The sequence below is a fragment of the Heterocephalus glaber genome, unplaced genomic scaffold (assembly GCF_053883595.1).
Source record: "Heterocephalus glaber isolate CG9 unplaced genomic scaffold, H.glaber_assembly_v1.0 deba00001461, whole genome shotgun sequence".
Lineage (NCBI taxonomy): Eukaryota > Metazoa > Chordata > Mammalia > Rodentia > Bathyergidae > Heterocephalus > Heterocephalus glaber.
The window spans coordinates 41,736,586-41,761,028 of record NW_028258308.1 but is presented as its reverse complement, the minus strand read 5'-3'; the positions used below and the strand labels follow the sequence as shown (position 1 = coordinate 41,761,028).

Sequence of the window (24,443 nt, the reverse complement as noted above, 5' to 3'; positions counted from 1 at the left end):
ACTAGATCCATATTTTTCACCATGCACTAAACTAAAATCAAAATGGATCCAAGATCTAAATATTAAAACAGAAACACTAAATCTGTAGGAAGATAGAATAGGTGGAACTCTTGGTATTGGCAAAGACTTCATGAAAAAAAACCCCAATTGGTCAGAAAATATCAAAAACTGGAATCTCATCTTCCTAAAATGCTTTTGCACAGCAAAAGAAACCACCAACTGAGTGAAGAGACAACCCACAGTGTGAGAAAAAATTTTACCAGCTGTTCCTCAGACAAAGGACCGGTATCTAGATATAAAGAAATTTTTAAAATCAGACACCCTCAATCCAAAAATGGGCATCTGAAATGAATAGACATTTATGAGATGAAAAAATAGAAATGGCAAATAAACATATGAAAAAATGTTCAACATCACTGGTCATTCCAGAGATGCAGATTAAAACAACACTGAGATTCCTTCTCACCCGAGAGAGTGGCTGCTAACAAGACATCAACCAATAACAAATGCTAGCAGGGCTGTGTGTAAAAAGGAACCCTTCTCCATTGTTGGTGGGAGTGGAGACTGGTGTGATCAATATAGAAGGATTCCTTTCCCCCCATATCCTCACCAGCAGTTTTTGGTTTTTAGTTGTTGATAATAGCCATTTTTATTGGAGTAAGATAGAATCTCAGACTTGTTTCGATTTACATTTCCCTAATGGCTAAAGACGCTGAACATTTTTCCAAGTACTTATTGGCCATTTGCACTTCTTTGGAGCAGTGTCTACTTGGTTCCTGGGTCTATTTCTAATTGGTTGCTTCTCAGGCATTAATTTATTTGAGTTCTTTATATGTTCTAGATATTAGTCTTCTATCAGTTTTACTTTTAACTTTTAAAAAGTTTGTTGTTATAGACAAAAGCAGAAAGACAAACATTAGTAGAGAGAGATCTAAGCAGAACAGGCTCATTGTCTCACTGCCCTGGAAGGGCTATTCAGTCAGCACTGCTCAAAGCACAGTGGCCTCTTCAGTGCTGGCAGTGCCTTCTGGAACTGCCCTGGGGGCCCGGTCTGAGGCTGATATTGAAGAGGTGTCATTGTCTTCAGAAACCTGTCCATCCAGGTGGTTTACTTTTTTTTTCTTTTCATCATAGATTTACTTGTAAGCAGATAATACACCATGCACATTTTTTGTATTAAATTCTTTTATTGGTACATTGTAGGTATACAACACAATTACATTTCTCATTGGGAATTGTACCTTTACATAATGCATCTTGGTTCTTATTTTTTCCCCATTCCTAGCCCTCCCTTCACGCCCTCCACCCTTCCCTATTTACAAAGACTTTATTTCCATTTTTTCCATTTCTCATCATTTTTCCTTTCCCTTCTTTCCTTTCCCCTGCCCCTCCCACTACCCCTACCCCTTTGGACCTTTTCTTCCTATTTTACATTATCGATTATTCATTCTAATCATTGGTACATTTTAGGTATACAATATAATGACATTCATCATTGGAAATTTGCACCTTTACATATTCTCTCTTGGTTCTTATTTTTGCCCAGCCCTCCCTTCAACCCCTCCAGTCCTCCCTATTTACAAAGATTTTGTTCCTATTTTTCCATTTTCTCATATTAATCCCATTCCCTTCTATCCTTTCCCCTAGCCCTCCCACTTCCTTCCCCTTTGCCCCTTTTCTTCCTATTTCACATTACCTATTATACATTTAGTCCTTATTTACACTTTCAGTGTCTCACACCAGAGAAACTATTTGGTATTTACACATGTGTGTCCTATTTACTTTTTTCTGTTGATGGGATGCTTTCAGTGTTGGGGTCCATGCTTTCAAATTTTTAAAGAAGTATGTGGAGACCTACAAGCTCTTGTGCTAAACCCTTCACTGTGGATTTTCTCTGTGGTTCTTTTTCTCCTAATTTCCCTTTTCTTTTGGTTTTTTCTCAAGCATGTGCTTGTACTCTAATAGCTCTGCATCAGCTCCTCAGGAGTCCTATGCGCTCCTCCATGCCAGCCCCATCCACACCAGGGTGAATGAGACTGCCAGCCCAACCACACCCTTGTTGAGTTTTGTAAACTCCTTATCCTTGTCAAACCCTTCAAAGCTGCGAACGAACCTCTTGAGTGCTGTCTTCCAGATGCTATTCATAGACTCCTTGGTGACATCACTGGAGCACTAACAAGAGTCTCCATTCAGTCAGAGATACTCTAATCTGCCTAGAGCTGGGCATTTCTCCACAGACTTACTCGAGGTGCTTATTGAGCAAGTATCACTCCATTCAGTAATCCGAACAGAGGAAGGAAGCAGCAAGAAAAAAAAAGTGAAAATAGAAGGAAAAAAATGGAAACAAAGCAAAGTTTTTGTATATAGGGAGGGGAGAGGACTTCAGGGAGAGAATGGGATACAATAAAATAAAATTTATAAAAAAGAAATACAAACATAGTGATTTGCTTACTTTCTCTTCTTCTCTTCCATTATAGATTTGTTTGTAGGCCAATAATGCACCATAGCCACCAATATCTGCTCAGTGTCTTCCTCAGCTCTAGCAGATACTGCACTGTGGACTGCATGTCTTCTCAGTGTCTTCCTCAGTTGTGCAAACAGCCTGACAAAAGTCTTCCCAGGTCGTAAGTCTTAAAGAGTGAGATAATTCCTTGATCAACTGGTTGAATTGAAGAGGTGGGGTTTAGAGGAAGAAACACCACTTTGATACTGGGATGAAGATCAACAATGAAAGAAGGATTTGCTGGAGGATAATTAACACAAACAAAATTTTGAAAGGTATGTCATTCTCTAAAGGGAACTTTTCCACTTTTTCATCATAGCAACTCAGGAAGGCATCACAAAAGAGGAACTGAGTCATCTACAACTTTTTATTGCTCCTGTAGCATACAGTGCATGTTTCACACTTGACACTGGCTGCCCTGCTTGTGTATGGAAATGCTTTCAGGCATTCATTTCCAAAATAGGGAGGTTTCACCCACCCTGAAGATTTACTCTGGCAGCAATGTTCCTCCACAGTTGGTGTTATAGTTTACCAAGTTCTTCAGCTGCCTTCATGTCCAACCTCCCAGACTCACATTCACTTTCACAACAAGACCAGTGACAATTCTCAAATTGCAGTGAATTCATTGGTTCTTTCTTTGTTTAAATCTGCTTCTGAACCTCTGAACTGAGTTTTTCATTTTAGTTAGTGTCCTACTCAGGTTCAGAATTTGATTGGCTCTATTTTTAAGATTCTGTCTTTATTGATATTCTCATTTTGTTCATGCATTTCCCCCTTATTAACTTTAGTTTTTTACCCATGTTTTCCCTTTAGTTATTTGAATACATCAAGATGGTGGTTTAAAGCCTTTGTGTAGTAAATCTTGTTCTGGACTTCCTCAAATATAGTTTATGTTAAGTAATTTTGTACCTGTAAATAGAACAAGCCATGTGAATTTTTGCTGTTACTGAAAATTTGGGGATTTGACTACTAATACAAAGAAATTTGGAAATCTCTTTTCTTACTCAGGTTTATCTTTCCTTCTTGATTGTTGAAGACTTCAGGGGTATGCTTGTTTAGTAACTTTCCAAACTGTTTCACACTATATTCCTTGGCTTTGTGATCACTGTACTAGAATTCTCTTAGCTTTTGTTGAGATGATGTTTTGACAGTGATGACTTGAAGAATAGGAGTGAAATTTTATTTATTTATTTATTTGGTACCAGGGATTGAACTTGGGTCCTTGCACTTGTGCAGCAGGTGGTGAAACCACTGAGCTAAATCCCCACCCCTAGGAATGAAATTTTTAAAAAATAATAATAAGCACACACCCAAAAAAAGGAAAATGAAAAAGCAAGCAAACATCAGCACCTCTCCTGGTCACTGCAGAGTGAGTCTGCATCACCCCTCCTTCAGCAGTCAGCCAGGCTTTTGCTAAGCTAGGGACTAGCACCAAGGAAAGCTTGTGCTCTTGGGTGTGTTCTATCAGGAGCTTCTCCTAGTCATGCTTTCTAAATTCCTCCACAGACTCAAGTCATTTTGAATGTCTTAACTTCCCAAGAAACTTCCTATTAAATCCCCAGTTATTTTTAGGTCTGTCATCTGTTCTAAATAGGCTTGTGATCTCAGCCTCATAGGTCAGCTGGTCTTCTCACTTCTTTTTTTTTGGTACTGGGGATCGAACTCGAGTCCTTGTGCTTGTGCAGCAGGTGGCGAAACCACTGAACTAAATCCCCGGGCCTTCCATCTTCTCTTGAACAGTGGAATAGAGAAGATTGCAAAAAATCCCCGACTCCACCATAAATCTGTAGCAGCAACACAAAGTTTTTATTTATTGTCTGTTCTTGGCTGAGGTACCATGCTGATAGAATTGGGTCCAGAGAGAAAGAATCAATCTAAGGGAAGAAACCCATTGATTCACTCTCTTGTTGTCACAAGTAGTTTTCATGCATAGAAAACTTTCTAGTTTGTGTGCCTTTGGTTAATCTCTAAAAATAGTACAATGGATGGAAAAATCTGGGGTCATTATTTTTGAAAATATTTTTTCATCCTCTGATTCTGTCAAGAAAATTTGATATCATCCTTAACTCTTTTTCTCCATGTAGCCATTATGATTGATAATTATATTTTATTCATTGTTTTTTTAAATACTTGGCATTATGTAGCAACTTATTGTATTTATCTTCACTTTCCTTATCTACAGTACTTCAGGCCTTTCTAATCAAGGTCATTGCTAAGTAATTTATTTTCATTCATATTGACATTATCAAACCAACTTATTATTGCTTGCATAGTTTCTGAAATATGCATCTCAGCACTGAATTTTTAATAATCTATAGTTTTTGGTAACACTTAATGTAAATTAAGTGTATATTTTTTATTATTTCACATATAACACTTAAAATTGTACCTAATGACATTTATTGCAACTTTAAATTACTGGAGTTTGTTTTCCTTTTTCTTAAATTTAATTTGTCATATGTAAAGTTTTTATATACAATCAGTGTGCATTGTAATAGTTTATATTAAAAGTCAATCAAGTTTGTCTAAAATGTTAAGCTGGCTGCATAGCACATTTGACATTATTGCCCACATGAAAAGGGAAAACAAATGGATTTACAGTAACGTTTGGCCATTTGGATTCTGAGAGTCATATACCCACCCTTTTAAACCAAATCCATCTGAAAAAAATGTTTCCAGAGCATGCTGTTTAGACTTTCCATATTATCTCATCATTTTTTCTTTTACCACAAACATAATATTGACTAAAAAAGGGGGAGGGGAGTAAAATGTATCTAATAAAGTATTCAATATAAAAAGGACTAAGGGAAATAAGTGGCCCCTTTCCCCATTTTTACATTCTACACAATGATTCCATCAAAACAAATCATTAAAAAGTGTTATTACACTGATTTTTTTTTTTTTTTGATAAGAAGGCCTGAGTTGGTAGAGAAAGGAACAGTCAAAAAAAAGCCTGAGGGGGAAAGAAGTAAGGAAAGCTCATTTAATACATTTACAATAATTTACAGCCATTTTTTTTCTTGTAAAAAGGCATAATAATAAATCACAAACAGGAAATTCCTGGCTATATTACAGATACAAGTACAGAATTTAAATATTCAAGCTTGTGATGAAAAGCGGCAAGGTGGTCGCAGTGTACAATGTAAACAAGTAGCTTTGGAAAGTGAACAAAGTCCTTGAGCCTTTTTTCTTTAAGAAAGACCTCTCTTTCATTCCTTCTTGAAACATAATCACAAGTCAGAGTAAAGTTCATATACAAACATAATTTAAATGGAGGTCAGTCTAAAATAACTGACTTAAAAAAGTTTTATCCAGCCTATATGGGAGGGCAGTGTTGAGGTCCCTGTTATAGTAAACATTTCCATTTCTTTAAAAAAGAAAAGAAAAGTACTACAATATTTGTAGTACAGTACAGCAGAATCCTTAAATATAAAAATAGTTTCTCTTCTGTTGGGATAATAGACCTTGCATCCTGGAAAGAAGTAACAATACTGCTACTGATAGAAGATCTGTTTATATCTTTCAAGTCATGTAAGGCAATTACTGTGTTGGTTTATGATATATGGCTAAAAGAAAAGTCCAGAAAGACAAAGCATAAGTTTCTGTTATGTTTTCCAATTACTCCAGGTGTGCTCGGGTGTACTTTTGTGTTCAACTGAATGTTCAAATGGAGATCTGGAGCCATAAGGAGACCTCTGATCTAGTGGTGACCTAGGGCCACTGCTGGAAGCTCTGTGGTCCATTTGCCACTCTGAGTGATACCTATAATCCCTGAAAGATTTATGGTGTGTGTACTCAGAACTTGATCAGTGATCTGAATGTACCCGATGATCTGAATGACATCAATGATCAGAATGAGATCTCTCTTTTAAACTTCCTTCCAAATTTGACCTGTGATCTCTACTCTTGTGATCATTCAGTTTTCTGTGTCTGTCACTGTAATATCTGCTGTCTTGCTTGTAGTGATCCCACTCTCAATGATCTTTACCATTACTAAATGAAGAATAGGGTCTTTTCCTGGAATCACTCTTTTTGTAAGAATCTCCCTGATGTCAGTCTTTATGGTGGTCATGGTACTGAGATAAATGTCTATCAGAAGAATAACTGTCCCTGCTGCTATCATTATGATTTGTATTCTCTTTTAATCTCTCCACATCTGGATTTCTAATCACAGGAGCATTCAAGTTGCTGTTCTGGTCACTGTTTTGCTGAGTTTCTTGTCGTTCTTTAATAGCATGCTTATATAACTTATGTAACTTTCTTGCATCAAACTCAGTAAACTTAGATACAAAAATCCACAGGTTTTTTTCTCCACTGCTTAATTTGTTCAGAATTTGCATACTCTTTCAGACATTCTGTGATATTGTCTCCAATTTTTATTAAACATTGTCTAGTATGTTCCAGTTGTTCTCTTTCTGAAAGGCCTTTCTCAGGCCTATCAAGTTGTTTCAAAGCTGCTTTGACAGGCCTCATTCTTTCTTTACAAATGCTGAATGTCTTCTGATCCAGCTCTTCAGATTCTTCAGATATGGGAACTGGTTCACCACTTGCAGTAATGTGACCTGGAGCATCTAACACCGAAGATTTTTTGGATCTTTCTTTACTTTCAGACTTGGATTCACTCAACTTATCAGCATCATCATCAGACTTCTCTGAAGGCAGGGGGGAAGAATCATTCTTTATTTCTTCTTTCACTTTTATAGATTTCATTGCTTTATTCTTCTTAACTCTTGCTTTTCTCCTTTTTAAACCACCTGGACCAGAAAGTCTCACAGCTTCTTTTTTTGCAAGATCTCTACTAAGTAACTTGATGAGGTAGTCCGCACATGTCTGCAATTGTTTTGCTTGTGGGTTTTTTTATCAGGATCATCTGGAAGAATCTTGTGTGTGAGACTGAGGTCAGGATCCATTTTAATCATTTCTCAGCTTCCATATCCATATTCATAGATACTGATTAGTAAGTTGGAATCATCTTCTTTGCCCCAGTCTATATCAAAATGAGCTGCCTTTGTGTAGCATGGGATTGTATACTGCTTTCTTTCTTCTGGGTCTGAAGGAATGGATTTGTGCAATGGTATTACTTCTTCTTCATGGGAAATGACTAGCTTGGCATTTACTTGTACTCCTGATATTCAGAATGTTGGCCCCTTCACTTTTCCTAGTCTACCACCTGTTCGTTCTGTTCCTGAAGAACTGTCCTTTAAAGCTTTAATACAACCATTATGTACCAATTCTCCTAGTCTTCTGAAGTCTGTTTCTGACTTATCAACTAATTCAGCATCTCGAGCAATTGCATCTAATCTTTCCAAAGGGCCACCAAATTTCTTATAGCGCTTGATAAACTGCCTAATTTCTGCACCACTAAATCCTTTAATATTCTCCCGAGGGATAGTGTGTGGTCTTCCACATTTCTTTGGTCTTTTCCCTTCTGAGACCGAATCACTGTCAGATCCAGAGTATCTCCTACTTCTACTGTGCCTTCCTTCACTTTCATTGAAACTAATCTGTTTTGCACAGTTTCTCGTTCTTGGGAGCATATAAATTTCAAGTTCCTTCTGCCTTTCTTCCTCTTCCAATCGTCTCCTTTGATCTTCTGGAATGATTTCTTCCCAATTCTTTGAATTTCTTTCAGATTCCAATTCAATGTCATCCTCATCCATATTTGAAAAGTTAGCAACCTTGAACTGGGAAAGTAATTCATCTCCTACAGTTAAAGGAAGGGCCTGGTTCATTTTCATGAGTTTCTGCCCTCTTCAAGATTTCATCTATATCCATTTCCTGGGGCTCTTGTTCTTCTCCTTCAGGTTCCTTAAAAAGTTCCTCAGCACCAAATTTTAAAAGTAGCTGATAATTCTTCTTTATTGAAAGGAGTAGAACTTGATGGAGCAGAACCTGTGTGCAGTACTGTCTTCCCAGTTGTATCCATTCTTTGAATTACAAGATGATCTAAAACCATTTTCTTTTTGGCCCTTTCAAGAATATCTTCTTCAACTGATCCCTTTGTGACTAGACGATAAATATTCACCTGTTTCTTTTGTCCAATTCGATGGGCTCTTGCCTGTGCCTGAAGATCATTTTGTGGGTTCCAATCAGAATCAAAAATAATGACAGTGTCAGCAGAGGCTAAATTAATGCCTAAACCTCCAGCTCTTGTAGAAAGCAAAAAGCAGAAATTCTCTGATCCCTCAGCATTAAAATGATCTAGAGCTTGTTTCTTCAACTCCGCCTTTATTGATCCATCTAATCTTTGAAAGGGGAATTGACGATATTTCAAATATTCTGCAAGTATATCTAACCATTTGAGAAAAAATGAGAACTCTGTTGCCTCTTTCTCTTAGTCGAATTAACAGCTTGTCGAGCAGAATTAATTTTCTGCTACTTCAGATTGAGTGTTGTAAGGCCTCCTGTTTATTATAGAATTCATTATTATCTGGTGGTTTAATGAGGTAGCAATGGTTACAACATTTCTTTAGCTCCATCATAATGTTCAAAAAGCCTGAGGTACTGCCCTTGGAACCTTTGCTGAGGGCTTTGTAATTCCTAGTTAAAATCCACTTGTAATATTGTTTATGTAAAGCACTCATTTCCATTGTTAAAATCTGTTCAACTTTGGCAGGAAGAGATTTTTCGACATCTTTCTTAACTTGGCGTAACAGAAATAGCTCCAGCTCCTTGTGGAGGCTTGTGTAACCATATTCTCTCCCTTTGCCATGCTCTTCTTCAAAATCTTCCCAGGAAGAAAACTTTTCTGGCATAATGAAATGGAGCAATGACCAGAGCTCTTTCAGGGAGTTTTGTAAAGGGGTTCCAGTGATAAGGAGGCAGTGATTAGATTTAAAATCTATTAAAGTTTTGTACAGAAGAGAATCATCATTTTTTAATCAATGTGTTTCATCAACACCTATGAATGCCCAATTCAAATCACCAAGGAAAGCCTTATCCTTCAATAAAATTTCATAAGTTGTTAAAAGTATATTAAATTTTAACCGTTTGGTCTGGGGATGCATCCATTCATGAGTTCTTATCATGTTTCTGCTGTTAATGTCACCTAAACAAACCACAGCATTCATCTGAGAAGCCCATGTCTGAATCTCCCTTTGCCAGGAAGTGAGAGTGGAGAGTGGTACTACTATTAGAAAAGGTCCATATGTTCATGAAACAAATAATTCAAAAACGAGATCATCTGTATTGTTTTTCCAAGGCCCATTTCATCAGCAAGTATGCAACTATTTCCTTTGCACCAAGAATGAGAAAGCCAATTTAAACCATTCAGTTGGTAATCTCTTAATTCTAAACCCTCATGTCCTCCAATACAGGATGGCTGCTTCTTCAGAGCTACAAATCTTGGTCTTTGTTTTAATACTTTGCAGTCTTTAAAAGGAGTAGTTTTTGATTGGTTCCTGCTGAATTACTCATCAATGCACACCTGAAACTTTTTGGAAATGAGCGCTCCATCTTCCCAGCTGCACTCTGAGTATGGAAGGTACTGCCACTTGCAATAATAGTCAGAAAAACCAGCTGCTGACTTCTGGTTGGAATGAGCAATTATACGTTCCACTATTTGATACTGTTTATACAGATCATCTGTAAGTTCTTGCTGGCAATTGTAATATTCCACATCTTCTGGGGAAGCATTTTTCAACCATCTTTTTGTTTCCTGATCTTTTTTCTTGTAATTATCCAATTTTTTCATTCCTCTAACATTCTGCTGTTTAAGGGTTTCTTCTGTCTCCCAAGTATTGTGGATATGCGACCATCCTTTCCATTTAATTAAATACTGGATCTCTCCTGGTTCCTTGTTTTTTTCAAATCCTGCGTTTGTATCACCATCTGCTTCAACTGCATAGATGGCTGTAGTAGCACCAGTAGCTCCTTTTCGCCCAATATGACAATCCATAAACCTTTCTATTGTTTCAAATTCCTCTTCCTCGGGTTGAGGAACATCCTCTCCACAGACTTCTAGTAGGTCATCAGAATCTGTTTTCATTTCTTCGTCTTCCTTATAGCTAACACTGACAGTTGCTTGGCGACCAGAACTTCTTTTATCATTATCATAATCTTCGTCATCATCATCCTCAGATGAATCAGTTTGTCTCTTTTTTTGTCCAAGTATCTTTTCTCCATTTTTAGACTTAGATCTATTTTGAGGCTGTTTTTTACTTTGTTTTTTGGCTCATAATAAGATTCCATTTCATCACAACTGCTTTTATTTCTCTCTTCTTCAGATTCTGAATCTGAACCAGACTGAGATGCAGATCCCGATCCAGACATTTGCCAATCTTCATCTTTATGCTTTTCCCTTTTGACATCACTCGATGAGTCATCAGAATCATCACTGCTAGAAGAATCCTCTTCTGATCCACTGTTAGATGAGGCTGGATGTTGCTGTTGCTGCTGCTGCTGCTGCTGCTGCTGTTGTTGCTGCTGCTGCTGCTGCTGTTGCTTTTTAATCATTGCAGATCTCTGAACAGCAAGAATACCAGGGCTAGATTTCCAAAACTCAGCTCCATCAACTTTCGGTGGTTTTGCTTGAACTTTGTTTTCTCAGGATGAGCCTGACTCAGACTCTGACTGACTGTCTGATTCAGATCCAGAATCAGAGTCACTGCTACCTGACTGGCCACTGCTTCCATCACTACTGCTTCCAGTACTGGAACCAAATCCAGAGGCTGAAGCTGACCCAGAATCATCATCTGACAGGCTTGATTCTCCACTACTGTTTCTAACACTTTCATCATCACTGTGTCCATTCATTGTAAATATCAATGTTTTAAAATAAAATATCAATCTTTTCAGCTTAAAAGATGATAATAAGTACTGATTCCTCCTTGAATATAAAAAATCACAGATGAATTTTCTTCAACATTCACAGATTTCCTGGGACCCTCTTTGATTTACTGGCAGTCGGGCGGGCTCGGCGGGGCGGAGGAAGCCGGCGCTCTTGCTCGCCCGCCGGGAGCCCGCACGGTCGGCGGCCTCCCCCGCGCCCGGGCACATGCGCGATCTCCGCCGCCGCCGCCGAGTCTTCGGGCTCCGGGAGTCTCGGGCTGAGCAGGAGTCCGTGAGGGGGAAGGGGAAGCCCCGGGCGGCGGCCCCAACGCGCGATCCCCTGCGGAGCGGCTCCAACAATCAATTCACTATTGAGGCGCCGCAGGCCCCGGCGGCCAGAGCCAGCAGTACCGAGTCGTCCTCGCCGCCGCCGGCACGCGCGCGCTCCCGCTCCCGCCGCTTATCGGCCCCTGGCAGCCGCCAAGACGATGAGAGAGCAAGCGAGCGCAACCGTCTTCGTCGTAGCCGCCGCCGCCACGGAGCTCGCCGACGCCTCCGCCTCCCGCGCGATGTCAGCGCCCCGGCTCCCTCCCCTTCCTCACTGGTCTAAATTACTGTTTTAATATATTTAATTAAGTTGACTGTCTCTGAGAAAATCTAAGTAAAAATATTGTGTAATATTACTTTAAATAAAGGCACGCTGCATGATAGCATTAATCAAGAGATCATGAAAAATTTGACTCAGAAGAATTTTTTGGTTTGCACCATGTAAAATAACATTTCTTCTTACCTTAAAAGTTTGCTTTCTACTTACCTGATTTCTGAACATTTCCATCGTCAATACTGCCCCCTGGTGAACTAAGACGGAATTCACAGTCTGGGGGCCTGTGGTCTGGAAAGCATTGGCAATTACCAAAATTATCACATATCTGAAACAGAAAAATATGCAATCACTTTGAATTGTCTTATGTTTTCTATATGATATTAATGCCAGAATTTCACTGAATCACTATTTTTTGTAAGACCTTTATGATTATATAATATGAAAAATGGGTTAAAATAAGTAGTGAACATTTTGACAAAATAATAATCAAATGGCAAAACCACTACTTACATGAAAGCATATTTTAGCCTCAGAATATTGCCTATTTCTAATAAATACTTTATCTTCTTCAATCATCTTTTAAAAATGAGATTCAATAAAGTTATTCAGAAGTGAATTTAAATTTTTTCACAATTACAATTTATTTTGGAAATATTTGCTGTCACTACTTGGACATTTATATTTATGCACTTTAATTTCTATGCATATGATTGCAATAAAATAGACATCAATTGACACAGATACTTTGATTTTTTTTTAATCCTACACCTTTTTAAGATTCCACATTAGTGCTCAATATTTTGTATTTTATTTTTAGGTGAAAATCTGTTCCTACACAAAACAAAACAGATCCAAAAGAAAATATTAAAAATGAGAAACAAAACAAAACAAAAATGAGCAACAAGACAAAACTTTATGGTAAATTTGCATTGCTAGAACTTTACATTTGGAAGTGTTTCCTTATTGACCCTTCTATATTTTATTGTTAGTATTGATTTTTATTTTAAAATTAAATAAGTACATGTTTTCTAAAATGAAGACAATACAAAATGTATGTAACTAAAAGAGTACTTAGCCACTAATTAAATCCCACTGTCACTGCTAAGAATGTATTTGTTTCATTTGTATAAATATTTATATATATATAATTTCCATATGCATTTATAAACATGCCTATTCAAGCGACAAATCAAAACATATTCATCTGTTCTAGCCAAAACAATGTCAACAATATGCCAAAAGCTTACTCTTATACCTGTATTATAAATACATAGACTTGGCATATTTTAAAACATAATTTTTAGTGGCATGGATATTACTGTAATCTTACACTCATTCTGCTAAACTATTTTAAATTTCATTAAAATTGTTAACCTCCTGTTCCTACTTACCAAAAAAGATTACAATTGTGAGTTGGAATTATACCCCTCAATTACACAGTGACAGTTTAGAGTGCTGGCAATAAATATTTTAACATATAGATCACAGATAAGGATTGGAATATCAACTTGTCTTAGTCACCTTTTAGGTGCTGGAACAACAACAACAACAAAAACCAAACAAAAATTCAATAGACACAACTTAAAGGAGGAAAGGTTTATTTTAGTTCAAGTTTTTAGCAGTTTTAGTCCATGGTTGGCTGAGTCCAAGGCACAGAGTGTGGTGGAAGGGCCTGGGCTGTGGATGGCTGCTCATCCCATGGCAGCCAGGAGGCAGAGGGAAAAGAGAAGAGCCAGGGACAAGAATGCACCCTGCCGGGTCACATCCCCATGAGTCCCTCCAGCCAGGCCCCACCTCCTGACAGCACAGTGACCTATGAACCAGTCAGTGGATGAGTCCACTGAGGAATATAAAATCCCCGTTATTCATTCACCTTCCAAACTCATGAGAATTTTGGGAGGCATTTTAGGTCTAAACCATACCACCCCTTAGCATCATTTTAAGCTTATTTCACAATTATTATCCCTTTATGAATTATTTTACATTTGCTTAAACAGCATAAAACAACAAAGGATATTATCAATAAGTTTTTACTAAGTTTAAAGCAAGGTCGTCAGAGCAAGCGGTATCAAGTAAATATACCATACACCTTTTCTTAAGTGAAAACTACCTCGAGGTTTCAACCATAGGTATGGAGACTGGTTTTCTAACAGGAAAACTGAATACAACCCATGAACCTTAGACATTTGCTTCAATATTTCTTTTCATGCCTTTTAATCTATTACTACTCAAAAAAGCTTTTTCTTTTTTTCTTGTTTTCTTCAAAGTTAATATCACACTGTGCTTGAGCCTTCAGCACTTTCACAGTTCTCTGCTCCTCACTTAGGAAAGCAGCGTTGATCCTGTCATGGACACATTTAACGGACAGAACTGCCACTGCCCCACTGACAGAACCCCCAAGCTTGATTTCACTGTTCCACATTGTGTACAAGTTCAAAACACTGTATTATGCAAAATAAATATACAGTTACGATTTGCCAATGAAAGTAATATTAATATAAAAAGGAAAGTCTATAAATATTAGAGACATTTATAAAGGACAATAAAAATACAATATTGGAAATTAACATGAAATATAAATGTAAAATACAAAGACTGACAGATAAATTAGAAAAGCTAAGTGTATAATTCTTAAACAAATCTAAAACACAAAGGTCTGAAAAATACATTATGCAAATACTAGCCTAAAGAATTCCAATATAGTTGTATATAATGAAAAAGCAAATAAATATAATAATTGTTAAATGCTAAGAGGCTTATTCTCTTATAAAATGTGAAATTTCTAAATTCATAGTCATTTTACATGTGTCCTAAAAAGTATATAATGCAAAAACTGACAGAATCACAGAGAAAACTAGTCAAATCCAAATAGTAGTGGGGCCTTTCAACATTATCTTCAAATACTAATGAAATAAGCAAAAAAAAATACAGCAATAATAGACAGTTCAGAACAATGCAGGTAATCTTAAAATATGTAAGTATATACAATATATGAATGAAGCAGATTTCTTCCTTAATCCACATTATATATCTAATCTCATAGACCATTTATCAAAAGTAATCATGCACTCATACACTGGGGCATAAAATAAACCCCTAAAATTTTAACATCCTGAATTTAGAACAACTTAAAGGTAATTCAATAAAGCAAGAATTAACTAGCAAAAGATACATGGAGTTACTAAGTTCTCACATTTATAAATTCTTTTATTTATAAATGCATTTCTCTTGCTTCTGATTATAAAGTGTGAATTTTGTACAAAATAATACAAATAAACAATAATGATATGATAATAAAACTACCTGAGACCTCCGGAGAGGGAACAAACACATGCAGCAGGAGGAGAGTTGGAGTGGAAGGGGTCTGGATGGGATGAACTATCCACTGCAGCAGTTTTAGATGGGTCCTCACTATGTTCCCCAGCTGCCTCACATTGCTAGGCTCAAGAGCCACCACATCTGGCCCCATGGTAGCTTTGATCTGAGGGCAGCAGCAATGACAGCGGCAGAATGGGACAGGTCAAACTCCAGTAAAAGGCATCATAATTGAAAACAAAAAATCCAAATGCACTCCCCAATTTCAGCCCAAGTTTCTAGCTGATCATGCAGTAATGCTCATATTTGTCATAGTGAAAAGTGTGCAGTGGAACTAAAAGGAAACAGTCAATTCCACAGTCATGGAAGAATACTTTGAAACAATATTTTCTATAATTAATGAAGAATTGGGCAATTTTAAAGACAGTGAAGACAAAGAAAATCCTAAAATAATTGTCAAAAACATAGAAAAATTCTTCATTTATAGGTCATGAATCTAATGATTACAAACTCATTTCACTGGCACATATGTAGTGAACTCACCCTTCAACGTATGCACAATATAGACCATATGCTTACCAAAAAGCAAATGATAAAAATTTTAACAGAAATGAACTCATGCAGAGAGGATTTGCTTGACCACAATGGAACTGATAGCAGTTATTGGGAAAGATCCAAGCAGGTAATCATTAAGCACACTTGTAAATGACCCTTGTTCAAAGACAATCTCAAAAGGAAATAAAGCAACAGCAAGTTGAAAGCTAATGATAATATAACATGATACAAATTTGAGGATGCAAGTAAGCAGGAGAGATTGATAATATTAAATGCTTATTGTATAAAGAAATCCAGTGCTAAAAGTCAAATATCTAAAGTTACTCCTAATAAAGTTTTATTAAAAAAAAAATCCAAGTAAGTTGTCAGCAGAGTATGAGCCATTTAGGTGGATCACTTCCTTAGACGCACTACCACCTCTAGACTCCTGTGGGAATGCTGAAATTTTTCATTTTAATCTCATTTGCTAAGCATGTTGCTAGCATACAGCTCTCAACTATCAGCCCTCTTTGAGAATTTCCTAGCTGAAGAGAACCATGAAATTCAATGTCACCCTTCTCAGGGCAGCCTGTATCTAACAATTGATGTGGGGTCTTAAAAGCCTAGGCCTTGGGCCCTAACTTGGGACATTTTTGAACAGGTCATTATATCCACTTTAGAGCTTCCTACGTTGATAGTTAAAATTTTTATTGAAAATTTCTTTACAGCTAATATTCTACCTCTCTTTGTCCAATCCCACCTCTCTGCTTTCCTTTCTACAGATATTTATCTGGATGTACACTTTCTAAGAACATTCTGCAGAATAATCTCTGTCTTTTAATTGCTTCCCAGGGATCACAACTTACAATTGTTGTGACCAAAAGTAACCTGAAAAAGCTGATATTGAGATGGTTTTTTTGCACTGAGTCACCTACCACTCAGGTGTCAAGGGAGACCTCATTCATAACTGGTAATAAAGCACAGACAGCTCTTGGTATATGGTGGCATTTCAATCACTAAAACAGTCATTGGTAGTGAATCTTCTACTGGGGTAGAAGAGAATGCATGAACTCATTGGATATATTAAGTATTTGAGATATGCAGGAAAATAAAAAGTCTAAAATGCAATTAGTGTTTTTCAAGCTTTGCTGAGATTTGAGAAATGTGATTGAAAAGCTGAGAAGGATAATCATGACACCAGTGAGCTAATTGAGGACAATGTGCCTCGGTATATGGAGAGTCAACTATATGTAGAAAAAAACCTGTTTCATTCTCTAATTACAGAATAATATTGTACCTCAAATATGTACACTGGTTTTGCCCCCTCATCAAGCAATTCTAAACTTTTCAGCACTAAGTATCCTAAAATTCAATCCATTTCTGACATTAACAAGAGGTAACTCAGACTATTGGAAAATAATGACAATTTGACAAATGTCTTCCATACTTCCAGTTGAATAAAGAAAGTCCATCTTCACCGACTCAGCTGGGCATTATCCGGGTGAGAGTCCCATAGAGCAAAAGAATCTAGAAAATGAGAATTCTTTTTCTTTGGATTTGGTAAATCCATCACCTTCTTCCTTTTGTGACTGGAGCATTGGTGAGTCTGGTTCTCAGAACCTTGGACGCAAACTGAGTTACACAGCTGGGCTTGCTGTTTCTCTAGCTTGACGATGGTAGAATCCGGAACTTCTTGGCCTTCATAATCTCATAAGCAATTCCCACTTTATCATTGTGGCTCTATTCTCCTGGATAGCCCTGACTCATATATCCACTACATGTGCTCCACTTTCACACATGTTAAAATTCTGTCCTGACTTTTAAATTCTCTTACTACTTTGCATTTCAGTGTTCAAAGTTTCTTTTGACAATTCCTCAAGCTTGCTGATTATTGATTCAGCTCTGTTCAATTCATCAATGAGCCCATCAAGGGCACCCTTCATTTTGTTTCTGTTTCTGTCCCTTCCCCTCCAGCATTTCCTTTTAGTTATTTATTAAGAGTCCCCATCCATCTGCTTTAATTATCCATCTGTTCTTGTCTGCTTCTATCATTTTCCTACAGTCATTAGCATATTTGTTATTGTTCCAAATTTCCAGTCTGATCATTCTGACCATACTTGAATATCAGTCTGGTTCTGGCCCTTGTTCTTTCCCTTAACATTTCACTTTTCATTCTTTACTGTGCCCTGTAATTTACTGTTGAAAGCCAAGCATGGTATAATGAGTAAAGGAAAGTGAATTGTGTGAAGTTTTGTATTTATCTGGCTAGAATTTAGTGCATTTTTATTGTTTCTTGCTGACATTTGAGTCAGAAGCTACAATTTCCACAGAAGGATTCAACCAAAAAAGAGAACTACAGGCTAATCTCCTTAATGAACATAGGTGCAACAATCCTCAATAAAATACTGCCAAACAGAATGCAAAAAATCATCAAGAAGATTATACACCATGACCAAGTGGAGTTAATCCCAGGGATGCAGGGATTGTTCAACATATGCAAACAAGAAATATAATACACTACATTAACAGAAGCAGGGACAAAAACCGCATGATCATTTCAACAGATGCAGAGAAAGCATTTGACAGAGCCCAACACCCATTCATGATAAAAACTCTACAGAAAATTTAAATAAGAGGTGGTATCTCAATCTAATAAAAGCCATTGATGACAAACCATAGCCAACATCATATTTAATGGTCAAGAACTGGAAACTTTCATACTAAATTTAGGAATAAGTCAAGAATGCCCACTATCACCACTCCTGCTCAAAATAGTTTTGGAAACATTAGCCAGAGAAATTAGACAAGAGAAAAACATAAATGGAATAAGGATGGTAAAGGAAGAAGTTAAATTATCATTATTTGCAAATGATATAATATTCTACATAGAAGACCCCAAGAACTCCACCAAAAGACTTCTAGATTTAATAATCAAATTTGTATCATAGCAGGATACAAACTAAACACTCAAAAATCAAAGGCATTCTCGTACAGAAATAACAAACTCATTGAGAGAAATTAGGGAAAACACATCATTCACAATAACATCAAGTAAAATGAAATACATAGGCATCAATCTAATGAAGTGAAAGACCTTTACATTGAAAACTACAGTACTCTGAAAAAGGAGATCAAAGAGGACACCTGAAAATGAAAAGATATCCCTTGTTCTTGGATAGGCAGAACCAAGTGAAAATGTCCGCACTCCCAAAATTGTGATACAGATTTAATGCAATCCAAATCAAAATACCAATAATATATCTCACAGAATTAGAGAAAACAGTCCTAAAATTCATTTGAAACCAGAAGAGACCTAGTATAGCAAAGGCAATTCTGGACAGCAAGGCAAGGCAGGAGGCATTACAATCTCCAACTTGGAATTATACTACAAAGCTACCACAATAAAAACAGCATGGCACTGGCAAGAAAAGAAAAAAAGACCTAAAGCTCAATGGTACAGATTAGAAGATGCAGAGACAATTCCAAATACACTCAACCAACTTGTCTTTGAGAAAATGGCCAAACACCTTCACTGGAAGAAAGATAGCCTCTTTAATAAAAGGTACTGGCTCTCCACATGCCAAAGATTAAACCTAAACCCATATCGCTCACCATGCACCAAACTAAAATTGAAAATTGTCAGAGCCTGCAATATTGATAATGCCCAAAACATGCTTTGAGCAGTGCAGGCTGAAAACAGTTAAATCCTTCAATTGGCTTACTTTAAGAAGTGAATCTGACTGAAGCTACATGACTCACAGAAGTATCTCAAGCACTGCGGTAGCACGCAGGTTAATATGACCTTCCCACTAACAGCCAGAGCCGAGACTAGAGTAATCGCTTCTGAAACTGTGGGGCTAATATGAGATAATTGCACCCAAATTATATTCCCACAATTAGTGCCTTCATAGCTTGAAGGACAATGCTCTAATTACAACCATATATTTTGTCTATCTTGCTTCTAATTTGAAAATGCATTGACTGCTCTTTAAAGCCTTGCCTGCATTGGTTTCCATGGTAATTTCACATAATGGACATCTATACATGCAGCTTTTACCCTAATTGATGAATAATAAAATTTGGTGGAAGAGACAGGCCAGTGCCTTTGGACAAAGGAGCATTTGGCCACCCCAGTTTACACTTTCTCTTAACCATGTCTTAAATTTTTCTTCAGTCTTGCATCACACAGTGGGCAGGTGGGGACTAGAGACTTACTTTAGGAATCTCTGGCAGAAAATGGTAAAAAATCTAAATATTAAAACAGGGCCACAATCTGCTGGAAGATAAAACAAGTAAAACTCTTGAAGACATAGGTATAGGCAGACTTTATGAACAAAACCTTCAATACAGAGGATATATTAAAAAGAATCAACAACTAGGATCTCATCATATTAAAGAGGTTTTGCACAGTAATCAAAACCACTAACAGAGGGAAGACAACCAAGAGAATAGGAAAAAAGTTTACCAGCTACTCCTCAGACAAAGGACTAATATCTAGAATATAGAAAAACAAAACAAAAAAATCAGACATCCTAAATTTAAAGACTCAATCCAAAAATGGGCACCTGAAATGAATAGACATTTTTCAGATGAAGTAGAAACAGCAGATTAATATATGAAAAAATGTTCAACATCAGTGGTCATTCGAAAAATGCTTGGGAAATTTTCTGCCAGTGAACAGGTTTTTTTATGTTATTTGTACAGTCTCCTGGTTTTTTGTTGACTCTGATCAATCTTCTGTTGTTCTTCTTTGCATCATCTAGCAGCTGCTATATTGATTTTTCATGGTCCTTTGCTGTTTTTAAGAAATCTTTCTTTTCATTATCACTAATCACAATCTTGTCTTCTAGACCTGATATTCAGTCCTCACTTTGATTCATTCTGCTGCACAGAGTTCCAATAGATTTTTTAATCTCCTGGATACTTGTTTTAATCTGTTTCATGGGTTCCATTTCTTTCCCATGTTGTGCATTCATGGTTTCTATCATTTTCCTAAGCTCTTGTATTTTTTTTATCCGTGTCTACTCTGGATTCACTGAACAAGTCCTTCATTATGATCATCATCTCTTTTTACTGAGTATTTCTGATCAGATTTTCCCTATAGCCTTATTAATCTGTTTTGTTACTTTCACTGCTACCATTTTAGAAAATTTGGCTGGATGGCTTCAGATTTCCTCCATCTTATTGTCTCTGGACTTGCCCTAGGTGGCCTGGAGGTCTGGGGTTGCCTTTTGCTTCTGCATCTTGTTATTTTCTATCTTTTAAATTTGTTTTCTGTGTTAATGCTTGTAAATTGCTCGTGGTAGGTAATGAAGTCACCCAAGCAAATGACTCAGAGATGTTTTCTGGGTGTAGCTGGCTCTTGGCATTTGAGCCTGTCCCAAGATCCCACTTTCCCAATTTAGTAGAGATGAGAGGTTGCTATCTATTTGGCCCAGCACCCAGTCCTTTGGTCCTGGACTATGGTAATGATTATGACTCCAGAAAATCACACTGTTTTCATACAAAGGAGGACAACTGATTACAACAAGTATGACACCCTGGCTAAAGTAGTGCAATTAGCAATAACAATAGCATCAAGCACAGCCCAGAAACTGACAAGCTTTGATGACTTTAATTTGGTACCTTTAACCATAGGAGAAAGGTCTATAGTTATATAACAAAATCCAACATGAAGCAGGAACTTGTATGCAATGAGTTTTTCTTTAGTAGAGTGATTTTGCCTGGTGTGTGTGTGCATGGAGGGTGGGATTTATAGGGGATAAGGCAAAAACAGAGATATAAATGAAGAGAAATACAGCAGAAGCCTAAAGACTCCCCAGATGTCCATTAACAAAAAGAAAATGTGTTTTTTTGTATACAGTAGAATACTACTCTGCCATAAAGGATAAATTTGAGTCAATTTTAGGTAAATGAATGTACCTTGAGACCACTTTTGTTTATTTGTTTTGTTTATTTTTTTGGTACTGGGAATTGAACTTGAGACCTTGCTTGCAAGGCACGCGGCAGAACCACTAAGCTAAATCCCCGGCCCAAGACAATATTTTTAAGTGAAATAAATCATGCACACAAGTTTAAATATTGCATTGTTTCTCTTGTGTGAGAAAGTGAAAGCATAAATAAGGACCAAAAAGGATGACAGATATTGAGAAGTAGGTATAAAATGTTCAAATGGGAAGGGAAACAAAGGAGAGGAAGAGGGAAGGGAAGGAGGGGAAAAGGAAAAAAATGGAAATAAAGCTTTTTTAAATAAGGGAGGAAGAAAGATTAAAGGGAGGGGAGGGGGGAAAAAGAAGAATAAAGATATATTATGTACAGGTACAAATTCTCTATGATGAATTTGCTCATTATGTATGTCAAAAAAGTGTTAATATAATTAATTTTAAAAAGAAGCTACAATTTCTTCCATTGTCCTTTTTCATTTCTTCTATTATCTTTGAGGTTCCCTAGAAACATCTTAAATAATGTCTGAGGCATGAAGATTTTTCATTTGTATCATGCTTTTATTGTTCTGGTGGGAAAATATGGGAAGCAGAGAGGTGTTCTATAGTCCTATACTCAGTGAGCTGATGCCCCTATGACATAACATTTGCAGAAATTTTCCAGCCAACTTTCATTACATGACTTAGGAAGTCTAGCTGCATCTGAAATTAAAGATTTTCTTTACCCTACACACCAGTTTCAAGGGAGCTAGATGTGGGCATTTATCTTCCCTCAGATGAAATGCTGGAGTGGACTTAAGCTGGATGGCTGCTTTCCTTCCTTCTGAAAGTTAGAGAATGCTGGAGTTGGGTGCTTGTCTTTATTCAAGTAAGCATCAGTTAAATTTGTCACTTAGGCCTTGATGAAATAATCTTTGTTCAGTTAAGCTTCATTAAGTAAAACAGAATTCTCTGAGATTTTAGATGCCAAATTTCTCTACCCATGTAGGAAATGTGGTGGGATGAAGGGGAGTGTTGTCCAGTGCTCACTGAGAGAGCCTGGTCAGTCTCCAGGTGGTGACACCCATGAAAGTGTAGCGAACTCACTAATGCCAGGCCCCTCTGGATTTTCTTTCTACTCTGGAACTTGTCCACGCAGGGATCCAGTGATCCAGCACCTGTAGCATAGGTTTTCCTGTTCCAGTAATGATTCTTGCAGTGGTTTTTGTCTTAAGATGTCTGCTACATGAAGTTGTCATTCTCTAAATCTGCCTGGTTGTCTCCAATTTGAAGGGTAGCAGTTGGCCTTGTCAGCTCAGTTCTCTGATGGCTCTAGAAAGAGTTGTCTGTGATCAGTTTATTTGATTTTTTTTCCTGTTATAAAGATGGCTGTGATGACTTCCAAGCCCCTTACATGTCAGATTAGAAACTGGAAACCTGTAATAAATTACTTTTTCATATACTGATTTGATTTCTTCTTTTAGAAGAAATGGTAGAATCATGTTAGAATTATAGTAGAATTTGTTGTGGGAGAAATTTCATCTATTTTCTTTGTGATAAGGCAAATAATTTAAGACAGTTTTCGAAGTCATAAGGCTATTCATTAATTCTATTTTTCTAATGTAGGTTTTCTCATTTGAAGTTTTCCAACAACTTTGTCAGTAACATCTAAATTTTGAGTGTTTTATAATTATTTGAATTATTTTTAAATATCAGATGCAATATTGACTCCTTTGCTTTTTCTGTTGTGGTAAATGACTTTATTAGGAAATATGTTATTGAGTGGTAAAACAAAATATCGAGCAAATTATGAATTAGTTTTCAAAGAGAAAAACATGACTACCTAATGAGAATTTATAGGAAGCAATATTATGTCATCAGTGTCCTAAAGGCTTATTTATACACTATTTAATTACACTATCCATTAAAGTAGTCACTATCCTTATTCCAGAAACCATAGATATTTTGTTCCCAAATTTGACTTTTTATATATGGAATGATTAGGAATATCAGTTTGTGTTCTGATACAGAACATTATGTTGTGCACAATTATATTTTATTTATGCAGTTAGCTGTGGCACATTTTTATATCAATATCATATGATCTATTTTGCCTTTCAAAATTTGGACATTTCCACTAGATCATAGGCATTTTGAAAAGGGTTACTGTAGGTATATTTTGTAGAAATATACAGTAATCAATAAAAGAGACTGGACTTTACCCAGACCAACTGAGAACAAAAATAGAGAAACCAAAATCACTAACATCAGAAATGAAAGAAATGCTATCACTATTGATCCATGGATAATAAAAAATTTTTATGAGTAGCTCTATGTTCAAAAATTGATAACCTAAGAGAAATGGACCAATTTCTTGAAATAAAAAAAGACTAGGAAATCTTACACAAAACAGTTAATCTGAATAATCTTACACAAAACAGTTAATCTGAATAGCCCTAAGTGTATTAACAAAATTAACTTAACAATTAATAACCTAAAGCTGAAAGCACTTGGTTCATTTGTGTTCTCTGACCAAATACTTAAGGGAAAAATTATACTAATTTATTGGCAGCCACTGTCAGAAAATATAAACATAAAGAATACTTCCAAAACCATCCTATTGAATTAGCATTACCCTAATTCCAAAACCAGACAAATGTATTACATAAAAGGAAAAGTCCAGACCAATATTATTCCAAATACATTGAAGGAATTCTCAAAAATATTAGGAAAGTAAATTCAATGATTTTTAAAAGGAATATTATCACAATCAAATGCCATTTATTATCAGTATACA

General features: G+C 36.6%; 1 protein-coding gene and 1 pseudogene across 2 annotated transcripts in view; both read right to left on the bottom strand.

Annotated features, from left to right (window-relative positions):
* LOC101718722 (disintegrin and metalloproteinase domain-containing protein 32) overlaps positions 1–24,443 on the bottom strand; it is a 117,325-nt gene that overhangs the window by 14,340 nt on the left and 78,542 nt on the right. For both annotated transcript variants that reach the window (XM_087217355.1, XM_021236779.2), the window contains 2 exons: positions 12,087–12,201; positions 2,453–2,630 (listed from right to left, as the gene is read on the bottom strand). The gene's annotated coding sequence lies outside the window, so the exon portion shown is untranslated. The remainder of the gene's footprint in view (positions 1–2,452; positions 2,631–12,086; positions 12,202–24,443) is intronic.
* On the bottom strand, positions 4,874–11,634 carry LOC101724112 (ATP-dependent chromatin remodeler CHD1 pseudogene; annotated as a pseudogene).